Consider the following 16,803-nt stretch of genomic DNA (forward strand, 5'->3'; position numbering starts at 1 on the left):
TCATTATCTGTTAACTGTCCTTTAGTGTCTCGCACTCTAGACCAAAAATCCATTAACTTCCAACACGACCAAACGTTTCCATTACATCAGAGGGGGGCGGGGTCACTGGGGAAGCCTGAGTTTCCCCTTGCGTCAGAAGGGGTAGGGTCAGGTGGCCCCGTCCTAATCAGCTAAAACCTGTCAGGCTGCCGGGATTCCCGCTGTGTCTCTGGTGGAGACAGGATGCGCTGCGCTGCGCTGGACAGGACATCATCGGGAGAGATCATCCATCGCTGGACCCCGGAGAAAAGATGAGCCATCGCAGGATACCAAGAGTGGATTACCACCGCTGGAATCTTTTTTTTTAATAAAGGACAGTGTCTGTGTCTTTTTTTACAATTTTGTACACTTTCTTTGTGAAATGGTAGGGGTACAATGTACCCGTTACCATTTCAATAGGCAACATGAGTTCGACTAAAACTCAAAGCTCATCCCTAGTGGTTGACAACATAATATTTAATATTTCCGATTTGTGAACGTTAATTTTAAAATCTGAAAGTAAACTATAGCGATCAAACTTAATTAAAAGATTTTGTAGCTTCGTTTCTGGTGATGTAATGAAGAACAGTATATCATCTGCAAAAGCCGCAATGTTTTGCTCCGAATTATCGATCATACATCCTTGAATATCAATATTTCATCGGAAATGTTGCAAAAATGGTTCAAGGGTTAATCTAAAAATCATTGGAGACAGAGGACAACCCTGTCTTGTACCATTGCTCATATTAAAATATGAGGAGGTCACCTTGTTAATTCTTACCGCTGCGGATGGAGCAGAATATTTGGTCTCTATCCATTTGCTAAACACTTTCCCTACTCCAATATGAGTCAACGTCTCCTTCAAAAATATCCAATCAACCCTCTTAAAGGCCTTTTCTGCATCCAAAGATAGCAGACATGGTATTTTGAGCCAGATGGATAATATCTACAGTAGGTGCCGCCGATATTGTGTCAATCTAGCTGCTTCTAGCGGCGAGATTGACACCCTATGAGCTCCGTCGCGGGAGCCAACGTCGAGCTGGCTCGCATCGGGAAAGGAAAAATGTTTCTTTTCCTTTCCCGATAAGCGACAAGCATCGCTGGCCGGGTTGACACTGGTGCGGGGATCCGAATTGGATTCCCGCCAATACCAGGCACTGTTTGGTATGAATCCTAAGGGAGAACTCCATGCCAAATGTAAAAAAACAGCATGGGTTCCCCTTGGGAGGCATACCAGGCCCTTAGGTCTGGCAGGGATTTCAAGGGGAATCCCCTTCGCTGAAAAAAATGGCGTGGGGTCCCCCCCAAAATCCATACCAGACCCCTATCCGAGCATGCAGCCCGGCTGGTCAGGGAAGGGGGTGGGGATGAGCGAGCGCCCCCCCCCCCCCGAGCCGTAACAGGCCGCGTGCCCTCAACATGGAGGTGCCTTGGGGAAGGGGGGACCGCGCAGCCCCCCCACCCCAAAGCACCTTCTCCCCATGTTGATGACCTCGCCCCTTGTCCCTATATAAGTCGCCGTGCACCGCGTCCCTGGCATTGCGGCCGGAGAGAGCGTCGAGTCAACATATCCAGGAGAAGAAGGAGAAGAAGAAGAAGAATAACGGAAGGCGCGGCGGCGGTGGCGACAGAAGACCGGGCCACCGCTAGTAAAAGAGCTGGAAGAAGAAGCAGTGGCCCGGCAAGAAGAATCGAAGAGGGGGACAAGACCCCCGAAGTCGGAAGAAGAGGGCGGCGATGAAGAAGAAAGCCGGGCTCCTCCGCTAGCAAAAGAGCTAGCAGAAGATAGTGGAGGAGTCCGGCTAGAAGACCCCTGAAGACGGAAGACCCCCGGAGCTGTGCAATAAACTATTTTAACCCTTGTGTGTGTGTTTTTTGTAAAATTTTTTCACAGGTGAATGGGTAGGGGTACATTGTACCCCATACTCATTCACATAGGGTGGGGGGCCGGCATCCGGGGGCCCCCTTATTAAAGGGGGCTCCCAGATTCCGATAAGCCCCCCGCCCGCAGGCCCCGACAACCAACGGCCAGGGTTGTTGGGAAGAGGCCCTTGTGCTCATCAACATGGGGACAAGGTGCTTTCCCAAGGCACCCCCCATGTTGAGGGCACGCGGCCTGGTACGGCTCAGGAGGGGGGGCGCTCGCTCGTCCCCACCCCCTTTCCTGACCGGCCGGGCTGCGTGCTCGGATAGGGGTCCGGTATGGATTTTGGGGGGGACCCCACGCCGTTTTTTTCGGTGAAGGGGATTCCCCTTAAAATCCCTGCCAGACCTAAGGGCCTGGTATGCCCCTGAGAAGGCATGCAGGCTTCATGAGTGAGGCGACATTGTCGCTTCGCTCTGGCTACTATAGGAAAATTACATTTTCCTATTGCAGCCAGCGCAATGGGATTGCCCTGGTTAGAGAAGCCTGTCGCTTGGAACAAGCGCGATACTGTCGCTCTGGAAACACAGTGTCGGCGGCACCTACTGTAGGGCTCTGATGGTGTTATATTTTGCCTCTTTAGTGGGCATAAAGCCTACCTAGTCAGGGTGGATGACATTTTAAAAGAGAGGTTGTAGCCTTGTGGCTAATATCCAAGTGAAAATTTTTAAATCAACATTTAGTAATGAAATAGGTCTGTAATTCTTGCATTGGGCATGATCCTTACCCTCCTTGGGAATAACTACAATATGTGCCCTGAGAGTATCTCTCGGTATTGGTCAATCTTCTAGAAGGGAATTAAATGCTTTTATAAACCTCGGACCTAAGATAGAAGCAAATGCCTTATAATAGACTACTGTGTTCTCATCGGGGCCATGCCCTTTATGGAGCTTAAGAGAATTAATTGCATTCATATATTTGTTGATTGATATCGACGCATTTAGTAATTCAGCCTCAGAAATTGATGGTAAACCTGAGGAGATAAGATAGTCTCAAATTAGTTGTTGCTTTTGTACGATCTGATCTGGTGAGATTTTAGTCTGTAAATTGTATAAGAGCTGATAATCTCAGAAAACCTCTGCTATATCACAAGATACAGAAGTACACTTTCTTCCATATATATGTGGGTGGGCCAACAGTTTGCCTGATTTGTTCCCTTGTTCATAATACAGGCATATATTCCTGGACCTCAACATCTGTATGGTAGTCTCTAGTTTCATCTAAGTGGATCATTTTTTACGCTCTAACCTAAGGTCTACTGCTACGGATTGCAAAAGTGATTTTTTTATGTTTCATTTCTAAACCTGCTACCAAATTTTATTGAGCTTGAAACGCTGCTTGGCTATTTTCCCGTATTTCCTTTGCCTTTTTAAATCGGTATGCCTCGCTTAACGCATTTATGCGTTTCCCATATTATAATGGAGAGATTTCCTCTGTATCATTTTCGTAAAAAATTCTGGTCAATTCACTAGTAAAGTCGTTTCGAAATTGACTTTCCTGTAACAACGATTCGTTAAGTTTCCATGTCCAAGGTCTGTTGGTCGGCTTAGTCAACTGAAGGTCTATAAGCACCGGGGCATGGTCTTACACCGTTTGTATCCCGATTGAAGAATTCGCCACAGCTGGTAATAGAGATTGAGATACTAATACATAATAGATTAGAGAATAACTGTCATGTGGCACCGAATAGAAAGTATAGTCATGTTCAGCTAGATGCTGGACCCTCCAAACATCTACAAGTGGCATTGATTGTAGGGCATTTTTTATTCGTCTGAGATATTGATAAGTTAAATGTGTAGCTGATTTAGAAGCATTGAGTAGATGGTCAAGAGCCACATTAACCACTTACAGACCGGACCATTTTGCTGGTCAAAGACCAGACCACTTTTTGCGATTCGGCACTGCATCGCTTTAACTGACAATTGCGCGGTCGTGCGACGTGGCTCCCAAACAAAATTGACGTCCTTTTTTCCCACAAATAGAGCTTTCTTTTGGTGGTATTTGATCACCCCTGCAGTTTTTATTTTTTGCAATATAAAGAGCGACATTTTTGAAAAAAAGCATTATTTTTTACTTTTTGTTATAATAAATATCCCCCCAAAATATATAAAAAAAATATTTTTTTCCCTCAGTTTAGGCCAATATGTATTCTTCTACATATTTTTGGTAAAAAAATCGCAATAAGCGATCATTGATTGGTTTGCGCAAAAGTTATAGCGTTTACAAAATAGGGATAGTTTTATGGCATTTTTATTAATAATTTTTTATTATTTTTTTTTTACTAGTAATGGCGGCGATCAGCGATTTTTATTGTGACTGCGACATTATGGCAGACACATCAGACATTTCTGAAATATTTTTGGGACCGTTGTCAGTTATACAGCAATCACTGCTATATAAATGCAGTGATTCCTGTGTAAATGACACTGGCAGTGAAGGGGTTAACCAGTGGATGGCAGTTTAGGGGTTAAGTGTTCCTAGGGGTATGTTACTAACTGTGGGGAGTTGGGCTTTCATTTAGTGAACACTGATCTCTGCTCCAATCACATGGAGCAGAGATCAGCGTCACTAGTTGCTAGGCAGAATGGAGAAATGCTGTTTACAACGGCATTTCTCCATTCAGCTGTCCCGTGAGACGTTCGCGGGTATGCCCGCGGCCGGACTCCCGTCCGACGGTGGCGCGCTCGCGATGGGAGGGTGGCATTGAAGATTGGACGTAACTGTACGCAATATGCCTGCCCGTGCCATTCTGCCGACGTACATAGGCGTGCGCTGGTCGGGAACCGGTTAAGATCTCCACCCAATATTAGTCCACCCTCCATGAAGACTTGTAGATTATTAAGAATTCCGTACAGACAACTCAGCTGAGCCTGATTCGGTAGATAGACGCTAAGGTGACTCGACGGCCCTAGTCGCCCTTAAGAAAAAGGTAGCGTCCCCATCCGGATCACTCATCTGGTCAACAGAAGACCATGGAACCGTCCCTGAAAGCAGGATGCTCACCCCCCTCGTCTTGGAATCTGGGACTATATTATGGAAAACCTGTGGATACTGTTCATTCTTAAATTTTGGTATCTTCCCAGATTGAAAATGGGTTTCTTGTACGAATACCACTAGTATATGCATACGCCAGAGTTCATGTAAGACCATTGTACGCTTCTCGGGTATATTCAATCCGTTAACATTTAAGGATAAACAGTGCACATTAGTCATAATGAAACCTAAGATCTATCTCCTGTGCACAACAAGAGCGGGAGCAGGTGGGCGAGGGAAGGAAAAAAAAACCCCACAAAATATAAACACAGCAATCTACTAATAAGGCTCTAATTGAGCCTGCACACCCCTGCATTCTCCTCCTATAGTAATCCAGTAGGGGAAGGCACTGGGAGGCCAAAAGAGAAGACTATAGAGAGACATCAAAATAGAGGTCACTCAGATCATATTAAAACTGATAGCTCATCTGATTCTTTATCCTAATAAGCACATCTTACAATACATATCAAACACACAGTTCAAAAAAATAAAAATAAAAAGAAAAGACTTCATCCTCTTATATCTATAAACATACATAACAGGTCCTAGATATTCAAGCCCAGTATTCCATTTATGTTTTTATCTCAATTTTAGGAGCATATCCATTTCTTATTTGTTTTATTCTATAAACAGGAAAAAAATAAAAACTACTGTGCTTATCAAAAATTATTAACCTCCAATTGGACAGTCCCTCCTCTCCCCTTTGCTTCCCACCCCACATGTCTAGGTCCTCTAATGATCTCTTTATACAACCTTTTTGGTGCAGTTTTTTCACCCCAAAAAAACCCCCTTTCCCATTAAACTATTGCCGATACTATATTTTCTCTTCTCCCCCCCCCCCCCCCCCCCCTCCACCCCTAACACTTCACACGTCTACTCAGGTGTAGGAGAAGTCAGTAGAAGGGAGTATGGAAAGAGAAAGGAAGACAAGGAACCCGAACATATGTAGGTCAACAAAAAAAAAGAAGAAAGAAAAAAAAAAGGGGGAGAAGTACTTGGAAGTTTTAGTATTATACATCCAATTCAACTCCAATCTAAGGCCTCTTAATAATAATGTATCTATAATGTAATAAAAGATACAGGAAAAACAAAGAATTTGGTACATTATATAGAGCAACATTTGGAAGTATTTCTATATACAAAAGTATCATATCTCTTGGGTTAAGTTCTATCATACAGAAAACTGTATCAGTTCAGTATCAGTCCAATCAGGAAGCAGAACAGGTGTCATAGACAACTTAGAGAACATTTCAGGCAATTGGGCAAGTAAACATAATGCAAAAGATTGTTGGCCTTTCTGTATGTACAAGGAAAAAGGGAAACCCCATCTGTAAGTAGTGCCTTCTTCACTGTCAGGGCTTTCTTAACCCTTCCTTCTCTGGGCTGGCTGCTCTGTCGGCTAATTGCCAGCTCTCATCTCTCTCCACAGTTACCAGTTGTTCCTGATCATGCTCGTCTGATCTGCCTACTTAAAGCTGTCCAGCTCACTTCACCTCTGCCTTCGCCTTGGTCACATCACAAGAAACCATCTCCTGTGGTTCTGTTTAAAGAATGGCTTGCTGAAATCCCTTCTGGCTCCTTATCCTGCTTGCTGTTGCTCTACTTGGATCCCTGACTTCTGTCCTGGCTGATTACCTGATCTGGTTATTGAACTCTGGCCTGGCTGACTACTCTATCCGGTAACTGGACTCTGGTTATGCTTTGACCACGCTTTTTCTATTTACCTTTTTATTTTTATTTAATAAACAAGTGTGATTTAATTGTACTTCTGTCTCGGTCTGATTCATGGTTTCTGACATTCACATAACTTATCTAAAAGATCGCATCTGTAGGGTAAATCTTGAAAGATCAGGTAAGATCCGTATGGTTGCTCCGTTAAATTGAACAGTGCCCAGTGACCAAGCCTTTGGGATAATCTCCTCTTTAATAATATCAAAGTGCACTCTATACAGAGTATCCCTTGGTCTGCTGTCTGTCAGAGGGGTCATACCTATATCCGATGAACTCTGTCCAACTCAATGTCCACTGTCGAATCCCTGCCCAATATTTTATTTAATATAGCCAATACAGTAGAGCGCAACTCTTTAGCTGTCATGGCCTCGGGGATAGCTCAAATTTTTATATTGTTTCTCCTGCTCCTGTTTTCTAAATTATCCTGTTGAAGTCAAATAGTGTGAAGAAAATGTGACTGTGCTGTTAGCTTAGCCTCCAGGATCTCAATCTTTTGTGCTGCTGCAGTCTGATTTAGCTCAATATTATCTACTCTGGACGTCAGGCTATACAGTGAGTCTTTAACCTCCTTGAACTCCTCTCTGAGCGTTTGTTGCAGAGTTGCAGAGTAGCAGTGATACGATCCATATCTGACTTGGTGGACAGCGTGGATAATGAGGGCCCGTACAAACGATCAAACTTTTTGACAACAAGCATGCAAATTAGCTGTTTTGGAGCAACATCCGACCGTGTGTACGCTCCATCAGACAAACTTTTTCCGTTTTCATCTGACTTTTGTTGGCTGTACGAATGGACAAACTTTTTGACAACATAAGTCCGATAGAGAAAAGTCCGATCGTGTGTACACAAAAACCATCGGACTTTAGTCTGAAGTACAAACACGCATGCTTGGGAGCAAGGACCAGCACGAAGAGGTCAGTTTTGTAAAACTAGCATTCGTAATGTAGATAGCCCATTCGTGAGGTGTCAAATTTAGAATTTTCTAAATGCAGCGTACATTGTCTTAATTTTTAATGGCTTAATAATAATAAATATGATTTGCTGGTGATACTGACGAAGTACTAAAAAAATATATTTTACATAGGACTTGTGTTCTAATGATATCAAAAAACAATTTATTTATTTTTTTGGCCATTTTTTTTATTGTGCATTCACAACATAAAACAAATTCTTAAATTATTTTAGACATATTTTCTGTCATCACAATTCTACATTTAAAATTATAAACCAAAAGAGCAAATGATACACCGAAAACCAAAACTATAGCCTATTAAATCAGACTTAAATCAAAAAATCAAACATGCTAAATTAGTAGTCCCTAAACTCCCCAGACCACTGGCCTTGTTGTGCATCCTGATTTTGCCACTGACCACCATGCTGCTGAGGTGGGTGGGCTTGCTGGGGTGGGTAGGTTTGCTGAGGTGGGTAGGCTTGCTGAGGTGGGTAGGCTTGTTGTGGAGGAGGTAAAGGTGTGTGGTCCAAATTACACACATGAGATTTGTTGGTTAGCTCACGTTTCCTGGCCTTGCTGAAGAGCTGGATTATGATAACCTCACATAGCTCCCTTTGATCTGGGTCAATTTCTCTGAGTTTATTAGCTGTAAAACAGCCAAATCCTTCAGCACTATCGGGTGCTGTGGTGATGACCGAAGTAGCCCTACTTAGGAAGTCAGCTGTGGCCTCATTCAGGTGGTGGCTCATCCTGGCCCTTTTTTTGGGAGGACGCAGGGGAGGGATTCTGCACTCCATTGTCTGGCTGCTGGGCCCAGCCTCTTCTTGGCTCAAAAGTTCCTGTGTGTGAAATAACATAATTTTAATGTTTGGTCATCCATCACAAATACTTTTCAGATCATGACTTTTTTAATTTGGAATGTGTCCAATCAGTAAAGACTATCAATATGACTCCAGCATTTCTCATTCTTGTCCAAATCCTTTTTGGCCACTACTTGTCTATTGATATGGAACTCACTTTTTTAAGACAACTAATTATTAGGCATACTAGCATCTAATTAACAACACACACACACAAATATATATATATATATATATATATATATATATATATATATATATATATTTTTTTTTTTTGCCAAGCGTTTAAAAAATGCTATACCTGAGTCAAGCTGAGCTCCTTCTCCTCTTCATCCTGTGTAGGATCAGGCTCAGTATCGGTGGCTTCAGTTGATGTGGAGGGCAGTGTAGAGAGCGATCTATGTGGTACTGTTTGATCCCTTAAAAAATGGAGGCTATTAAAATACCAGAGCTTGGGAACATAGACCTCTTCAGCGGCTGCTCCCGTTTTTTTGGATTCCTCTATCTTCTTTTGTTCCCTGTTATACATGCTTCTGAGGCCCCCAATGTTTGTCTTGATCAAACTGTAGTTGCACTGGGGTACACAGTTTTTGTGAATTCCACCAGTTGCTCAATTGCTGCTATCCTCTTGCTTTTATTGCAATAGTCGTTATGTTTGACTTGCCACAGGCAAGTGAGCTCCCTGTATTTTTCTATAAATTGGCTAAGGAATTTGTGAGAATTTAAACTTGACTTGACATTTTGATCTCTGCAAAACATAATAAAAAACAAACCATAATGGGTGGCGTATAGCTCATAAGCTGCTCACAATATGAGCCTTTATTTAAGCTGTAGGGATGGGCTGTATGTTTGAGCCGAACATGAGTTTGACTTGAACATTGGCTGTTCACCCAATAGCAAACCATTTTGGTTGTTTGTGACACGTTATAAATCCGCAGAACACCCTATAAAAGCCTACGTGAGAATTCCAAAGTCTTCTTTTTAATCAACAATATGCAAGCTATTGTCCTAAAAAACTTGTGGTTAGGTGTGGATGTCTATAGTATGCCTATAAAGTTGCATGTTTCCCATGTTTAAAAACCGTCCAAGAGCAAAATTACATTTCCAAAGTAAAAGTCATTTAACAGTACCAGCGGTAGCGACAAATTTTAGAAATGTACCTTCCTTTCATGTCTACCTTAAGCTTGCTTCCCGCCTATTCTGAACGTTACATTGCATCACACATTTGTGCTTTATACAAGGCGTATGCGGCAAACCTCCGCTCTCCGAGAGTCATGACGTTGGGCTGTGACCGTATTACAGATTCTGCAATGCATCGTTAATATTTAACGTTCGTGTACCATTGACTTTAATTGTTGTCTTTATTCATGTACGGACTATTTTAATTATCATATACACACACACACACACACACACACACACACATATATATATATATATATATATATATATATATATATATATATATATATTAGATAAACTTTCCATACACATATCTAGCAAAAATGTTCAGTGCTTAAAATTTTCTAACGTTTATAAGGTGGAGTCCATCATATGTTCCAATCGGACCTATATACAGTCCGCGTGTTAAGCTCGACATACACTGCGCATGCGTGAAACTCTGCTTGCGTCGCCCGCCCCTGACGTTCCTTTTCTGTAATATTCCCCGCCCCTTCTCCCTTCGTTGTGCAGTCGGAGTAAACATGGCGGAGACACAGATGCAGTCATCTAGTGAGGAGGAATCCCGATGTAGGAGGAGGAGATTCAAGGCCACCAACATGGCCTTTGAAGAAATGTTGGAGATGGTGGACATCTTGAGGAGGGAAGACTATGATGGGAAACATGGCCCATACCTGCATCTCAATTTAGTGAAGGACCAAATCCTGAATAGAGTGGTGAACACTATGGAGGAGAAGTTCGGGATGCGACGGTCCAAAGACCAGTTGAGGAAGCGCTGGTTCAACATTAAACTGAGGGAGGCAGATCAGTACCTCAAAATAAAGAAGACGCTTCGAAAAAGTAAGTACCTGTCATATGTTCCCATTATAAATAGCAACTTGTATGCATTTGCATATCGTTCTTAAATTTGAACCAACGTTCTTAGTCAGGAACCACATTCATAGGGCGATTGTTTATTAGTGAATACGATGTTATTAGCTATCCAGGGTTATGATTGTTTTGGTCAGGATCATTTGTCATATTGAGTGAAGTTTATAACATTATTGTGAAATGAAGAACATGATAGATATTTTGGAAAGAATCAAATCCCTTTTTCCATGAAAAAAAATAATTTTCTTCATTTCCTGCTGCATGATGTTGAGGCGATGTCCCCATTCCAATGTCATTGTTGTTATTTTAAAAATGTTTTAATAGAAAAAAAAACTAAAAAAAAAAAAAAAAGAAAATCTATATATTTTGATTTAAAAAAAAAATGATCAAAAAATCAAAAAAATATCTTTCCTGACAGACTCCATGGCAGCAACGTGTGGGTTAAGTACCGCCTCCACTACCCTATAGGACACTACTCCCATAAATCTTTGCTCCCTGCCCATGGCCGTGTTCTTTTTTTGTCCTCCTCCGTAGGACCAGACGTATGGTCTTTCTACCTGAAGATTGCTCCCACACGGTTCCGTCGTTGGTTTGGCCGAAAAGCGACTGTGGACGAAGTTGTCGCATATCTCCGTTAAGCCCTAGCTACTAGCGGGGTATGGAGTGGGCAGTTGGATATAAGCGCTGGAGGAAAGCCAGGAGCCTAGCCACTGGCAGGCAGGCTGCGCATTTGGTCGGATAGCCCAGCTAAATAGCAGGTGACCTATTGTGCCCTAAGAAGACCGGTATGTATTGTGCTTACCTTCGGCCTGGAGACGTTCGTGTGGGAGCGGTAAGATTGTTCCTCTTTTTTCATGGCAGCAGTTTGTGTTTGTTCTTTGCCTTCTTCCCTTCTTTTCTGTTCATTTTTTCCTGTGTATAGGTATATGGGTTTAGACATTGCGGTCGGATTAGCCTGCGTTCCAGCCGTCGCTCACTTCCTGGTTTTCGTTAATACGTTCGTTCTGCGCATGCGCGAGTACGACTCGGGATCGAGGCTTGGTTCGCGCATGCGCGATAGCGGCAAAGTGACGCTATTCGCGCATGCGCGGTAGCGGTGCACGGGACGCGGTGATGACGTCATTAAGGCGCCTTATTTAAACATGGGATATAGCCTGCAAGCCTTGGGAATGCTTGCAGGTTATTTCGTGACTTCCCCTTGTCCAGGTTCTCTGCTGTGGAGGTAAGTGGCCTTCTGGGAAGATGGGGGTGGGCATGTGTGTGTGTTTATAGCATCCTCAGCCTTACTTATATGTCTTTGCAGCAGTTATGGAGACCCTTAGAGATACGGATTCACCTCCGCCTGTATGTGGCCAGCCCTCTCATAATAGGTACTGTCTGGAGGGGAGGGGTCCGGTATTAGTCAGTCTGTTATCTTTCCTTATCTGTATGTCTCTTCTATCTCTGTCTTAGCCCATCTAGATCAGAACAGCAACGCAGCTCAACGCACAGAGGAAGCGATTCTTCTAAATCTTACCACCGGCACTCATATTCCAAGTCTAAGCATCACGGCTCACCCTCTAGATCTGGGCGCCGTAGCGAGGATCGATCTCGCTCCTCCAGGGCTCATTCCAGCCACTCAGTTATCAACTCTTGCTGGGGATGCAGATCACAAGTTCCCATTGGAAAATCCCTGTGTGACCTCTGCTTTTCCAAAGCCTCTAGTGAGAGAGGGGGTACGGACCAGCAACTAAGATCCCTTGTGGAAAAAGTAGTGAAGGAGTCCCTCAAGGGGATCGGGGCCAATCAGACCCCTGTGCCTCAATCAGAGTCACCTCAGTCACCAGTCAGGGAGTCGCATGCTCAAGAGCTCTGGGAATCCTCTTTAACCAGCCATCATTCAGCTGCTGCTTCAGACAGTGAATCTGAGGAAGATAGTCCCTGTGTGGGTTTTGATTTTGCTTTACTTTCCCCCTTGGTGAAGGCCATCAGAGAGGCTTTGAACTGGGAAGATGAGGTGGCTAATCCTTCCAAGCAAAGGAAGTATTTTAAGCAACTTAAAAGGGAGCGTCTTAACTTTCCATTTCTGTCTGAACTTGGTGAGGTCATCACGGATGAATGGAGTAAAGTGGAGAAAAAGAATAGTATGCTCTCAAAAGTCCTAAGGTTATATCCCTTTAAGGAGGATGAGGTCAAGCATCTGGAATCGGCTCCTCTTGTGGATGCAGCGGTGATGAGACTAGTAAAACATGTGACCCTTCCTTTGGAGGATACAGTTTCATTTAAGGATGCTTTAGATAGACGGATTGATTCCGATTTAAAGAGAGTCTACCTCACTGCCGGTATGGCATGCAAGCCAGCATTGGCTTTAGCGGCAATGTCCAAAGCCATGGAAGTCTGGACGGACGGTGTGGATGATACCCTCAGAAACATTTCGGAGGAAGTCGCTAAAAGTTCTCCTATTCAGGAGTTACGGCTTGCTTCGGCTTTTCTGGGGGAGGCTTCGATTGACATCATCCGCCTAGTGTCCCGGGTTATGCTTTCGGCTGTAACCGCAAAGCGGGCCCTATGGCTCCGTCCCTGGCTGGCTGATCCAGCTTCAAAACAGGTGTGGTGCCGTATCCCTTTCGAAGGTTCTTCCCTTTTTGGGAATAAATTGGATAGCGCCATATCCCGGGCCACTGGTGGTAAATCAGGGTTTCTTCCTCAGGACAGACGTCTAAAAAGCCAGAAGAGGTTTTTTTTCCTAAAAAACAGTATCAGGAGCAAGCCAGGGAGGCCCGTAGCTATAGACCGGGTCGGGAATATTCTAGATCATGGAAATCAAGGCAGTCATCCTTCAAGAAATCTGCCAAGAGCAGTGCGACAGGAGAGAGGGAACCAACCAAATCTTTTTGAGATTGGGCCCGCTCAGATAGGCCAGGTGGGGGCTCGTCTTCTACATTTTCGGCATGTCTGGGCGGCCTCAATCAAGGACTTCTGGACCGTCAGAACGGTCTCTTCAGGCCATTCTTGGACCTTCAGCAGGTCCCCAAGACCAAAGTTTGTTCCCACCTCCCTTCCAGCCTCAGAAGAAAAAAGGCAGATCTTGTTGGCCTACGTGAAATCTTTATTGGCTCAAGGCGCTGCCGTACCCGTGCCAGACGATCAACGAGGGAGAGGAATTTATTCTCCTCTTTTTATGGTCCAAAAGAAAAACGGTTCTTGGAGACCAGTCATAGACCTTACACATCTGAATCATTTTATCAGAAAGGAAAGGTTCAAGATGGAAACCTTGTCGACAATACAACAGTCAGTCCAGTCAGGCGACTGGATGATTTCAATATATCTAAAGGACGCGTACTTTCATGTCCCTGTGGCAGAAGATTTTCAGCAGTTTCTGCGATTTTCAGTAGGAAAACTATATCTCCAGTTCGTTTGTCTCCCGTTCGGACTTTCAACATCCCCCCGAGTGTTTTCAAAAGTGTTGTTGGCCGTAGTGGCTCTATTGAGAACCAAGGGAATTCGTCTTCACCACTATTAAGACGATCTTCTGCTGCTAGCCCAGGACAGAGACCGTCTGCTAGTGCACAAGGAGCAGGTCATTTCCACTCTTCAAGAATTCGGTTGGATCCTGAATCTAGAAAAGAGTCAGTTAATTCCTTCCCAGTCTCTGGTATTCCTAGGCGCACTCTTCAACACAGTGAGGGGTACCATCTCATTACCCGAGGAGAAAGTAGTGGTAATTCGGGACAGAATCCGTCCGGCCCTCTCAGCCTCCCATCTTCTGGCTCTTCAGTGCTTGAGAATTATTGGCACCATGGTGGCAACGATTCCGATGGTGAAGTGGGCCCAATGGAAGATGAGACCGTTTCAAAAAGGTTTTCTTCACCAATGGCTAGGCGACAAGACTCAACCTATCCGGATCACATCTTCAATGAGAATCTCTCTGCCCTGGTTGCTTCAGAAGGTGAACCTATTCAATTGTCATTCCATTCTCCCCATCTCGTGGATAACAATAACTTCGGATGCCAGCAACAGGGGCTGGGGCGCCCACTGTTTGTCGGAAGTAGCACAAGGCACCTGGGACTTCCCTTCCAGGGGGACGGTGTCGAATATTCTAGAATTGAGGGCAGCCTTTCAGGCACTCCTGGCCTTTCGTCATCTGGTCTCAGGAACCTCGGTCCTACTCAGACTAGACAACACAACAGCAGTGGCATATATAAGGAGACAAGGAAGTACTCGGAGTCTCTCCCTTCTTCAGGAGGTAGAGCCAATCATGTCTTGGGCTCAGAAGAACCTGGTCAACATTACAGCAACTTATGTTCCAGGAACACAGAATGTCCAGGCGGACTTTCTGTCTCGAGTCAGTCTGGACAACAACGAATGGTCCCTTCACGTAGAAGTTTTCAGGTGGATTCTAACATTGTGGTTCGTCCCAGAGGTCGACCTATTTGCCTCCCCTTGCAACAAGAAACTGGCAAGATACTATTCCAGGTTTCGGGATCCTCAGGCCTACGGAGTGGATGCTCTGACGGATCGATGGTGGTTCAACAAAGCCTACGCCTTTCCTCCAACTCCTATTATTCTACAGTTCCTGCTGAGACTCAAATCAGAAGCAGTAGAGGTGATAGCTGTAATACCCTATTGGCCCAACAGGCCATGGTTTCCGCTTCTAATGCTCCTCAGTGTCAGGGATCCGATTCCCTTACCTCTCAGATCCGATCTTCTGTCCCAGGGCTCGAAGCTCCATCCCTGCCCGGCCCATCTATGTCTGAGGGTCTGGTTTTTGAGAGGGGAAGGTTAGAGGCTCTGGGTTGTCCAAAGGAGGCCATCCCTACTCTCATGAGTGCTAGAAGGAAAAGTACCAACCAGGTGTATGAGAGGATTTGGTCTAGATTCACAAATCACTTATCTTCCAGGTCTTGCTCCAATGGTAATTTGACGGTTCAGGATGTTCTGAGTTTCTTACAGTCCGGACTAGACATTCCCCTATCTGTCAGCGCTCTTCGTGTGCAAGTCTCGGCAATTTCAGCCTTTTCTGGAGTATCTTGGGCTAAACATCCTTTGGTTCAGGAATTTTTTAAAGGAGCAATTAGACTTAGACCACAGAGGAAACCCAGATTCCCCAAGTGGGATTTACCCTTAGTTCTCGACTTCTTCTCTCAACTGGACAGATCACTTTCAGTCAAAGAATTGTCCCTAATGACATCTTTTTTGGTAGCCATATCCTCAGCGAAGAGAGTCTCTGAGATTCAGTCTTTAGGATCAAAGGAACCTTTCCTCACATTCTTCCCTGACAGAGTGGTCTTAGTGCCAATGCTGGGTTCAAACCCAAAGGTTACCTCGGTCTTCCACGAAAATCAGGACATTACTCTTCCTACCTTTAATTCTGCTGGGAGTCAGGATCTTCATCCTCTCGACATGGGAATTATTCTGAAACGGTACCTGAAGGCGACAGCTTCTTTCCGGCAATCGGATTACCTTTTTGTTCTTTTTCATGGCAAAAACAAAGGCCTTAGGGCTTCGGTCAGATCCATCTCCACGTGGGTGGTTCAGGCGATCCAGTGGGCTTATAAAGAGAAGGGCTTGGCTCCTCCTGAGGCGGTTACGGCACATTCCACGAGAAGTCTCTCTACTTCTTGGGCAGCTTCACGTCATGTGGCTCCTGAGGTTATCTGCAAGGCTGCCTCTTGGTCGTCCATTCATACATTTATGGCTCACTATTGTGTCAAACCTGCCAGTTTATCTTCTGTTGATTTTGGTTTAAAGGTGCTGTCAGTGGACAGTGTTAAATAAATCTTGGTTCAGCATTTTTGCCCACCCGAGTGTGTTTGGCGAGTTATTTCCCACACGTTGCTGCCATGGAGTCTGTCAGGAAAACGGAAAATTCCTATCAAAATACTTACCGTAATTTTCCTTTCCTGATGGACTCCATGGCAGCAGGAGTTCCCTCCCAAAATGGCTGGAGTAGGCTAGTTATCGAACACGGCCATGGGCAGGGAGCAAAGATTTATGGGAGTAGTGTCCTATAGGGTAGTGGAGGCGGGACTTAACCCACACGTTGCTGCCATGGAGTCCATCAGGAAAGGAAAATTACGGTAAGTATTTTGATAGGAATTTTCCGTTATTTTGAGTTTTAAAAAAAAATGATCAAAAAAATAAAAAAAAAATAAAAAAAGCACATGTGAATGTGCACAGATTAAAATAGTTAAACTAAAAACAATGTGTGGCTTCTTATTTCAATGCTCAATACCAGTATATTTCTTCAGTTGTGT

The sequence above is a fragment of the Lithobates pipiens genome, unplaced genomic scaffold (genome assembly GCF_037356315.1).
Source record: "Lithobates pipiens isolate NorthernLeopardFrog02 unplaced genomic scaffold, aLitPip1_a1.2 Scaffold_22, whole genome shotgun sequence".
NCBI classification, from domain to species: Eukaryota; Metazoa; Chordata; class Amphibia; order Anura; family Ranidae; genus Lithobates; species Lithobates pipiens.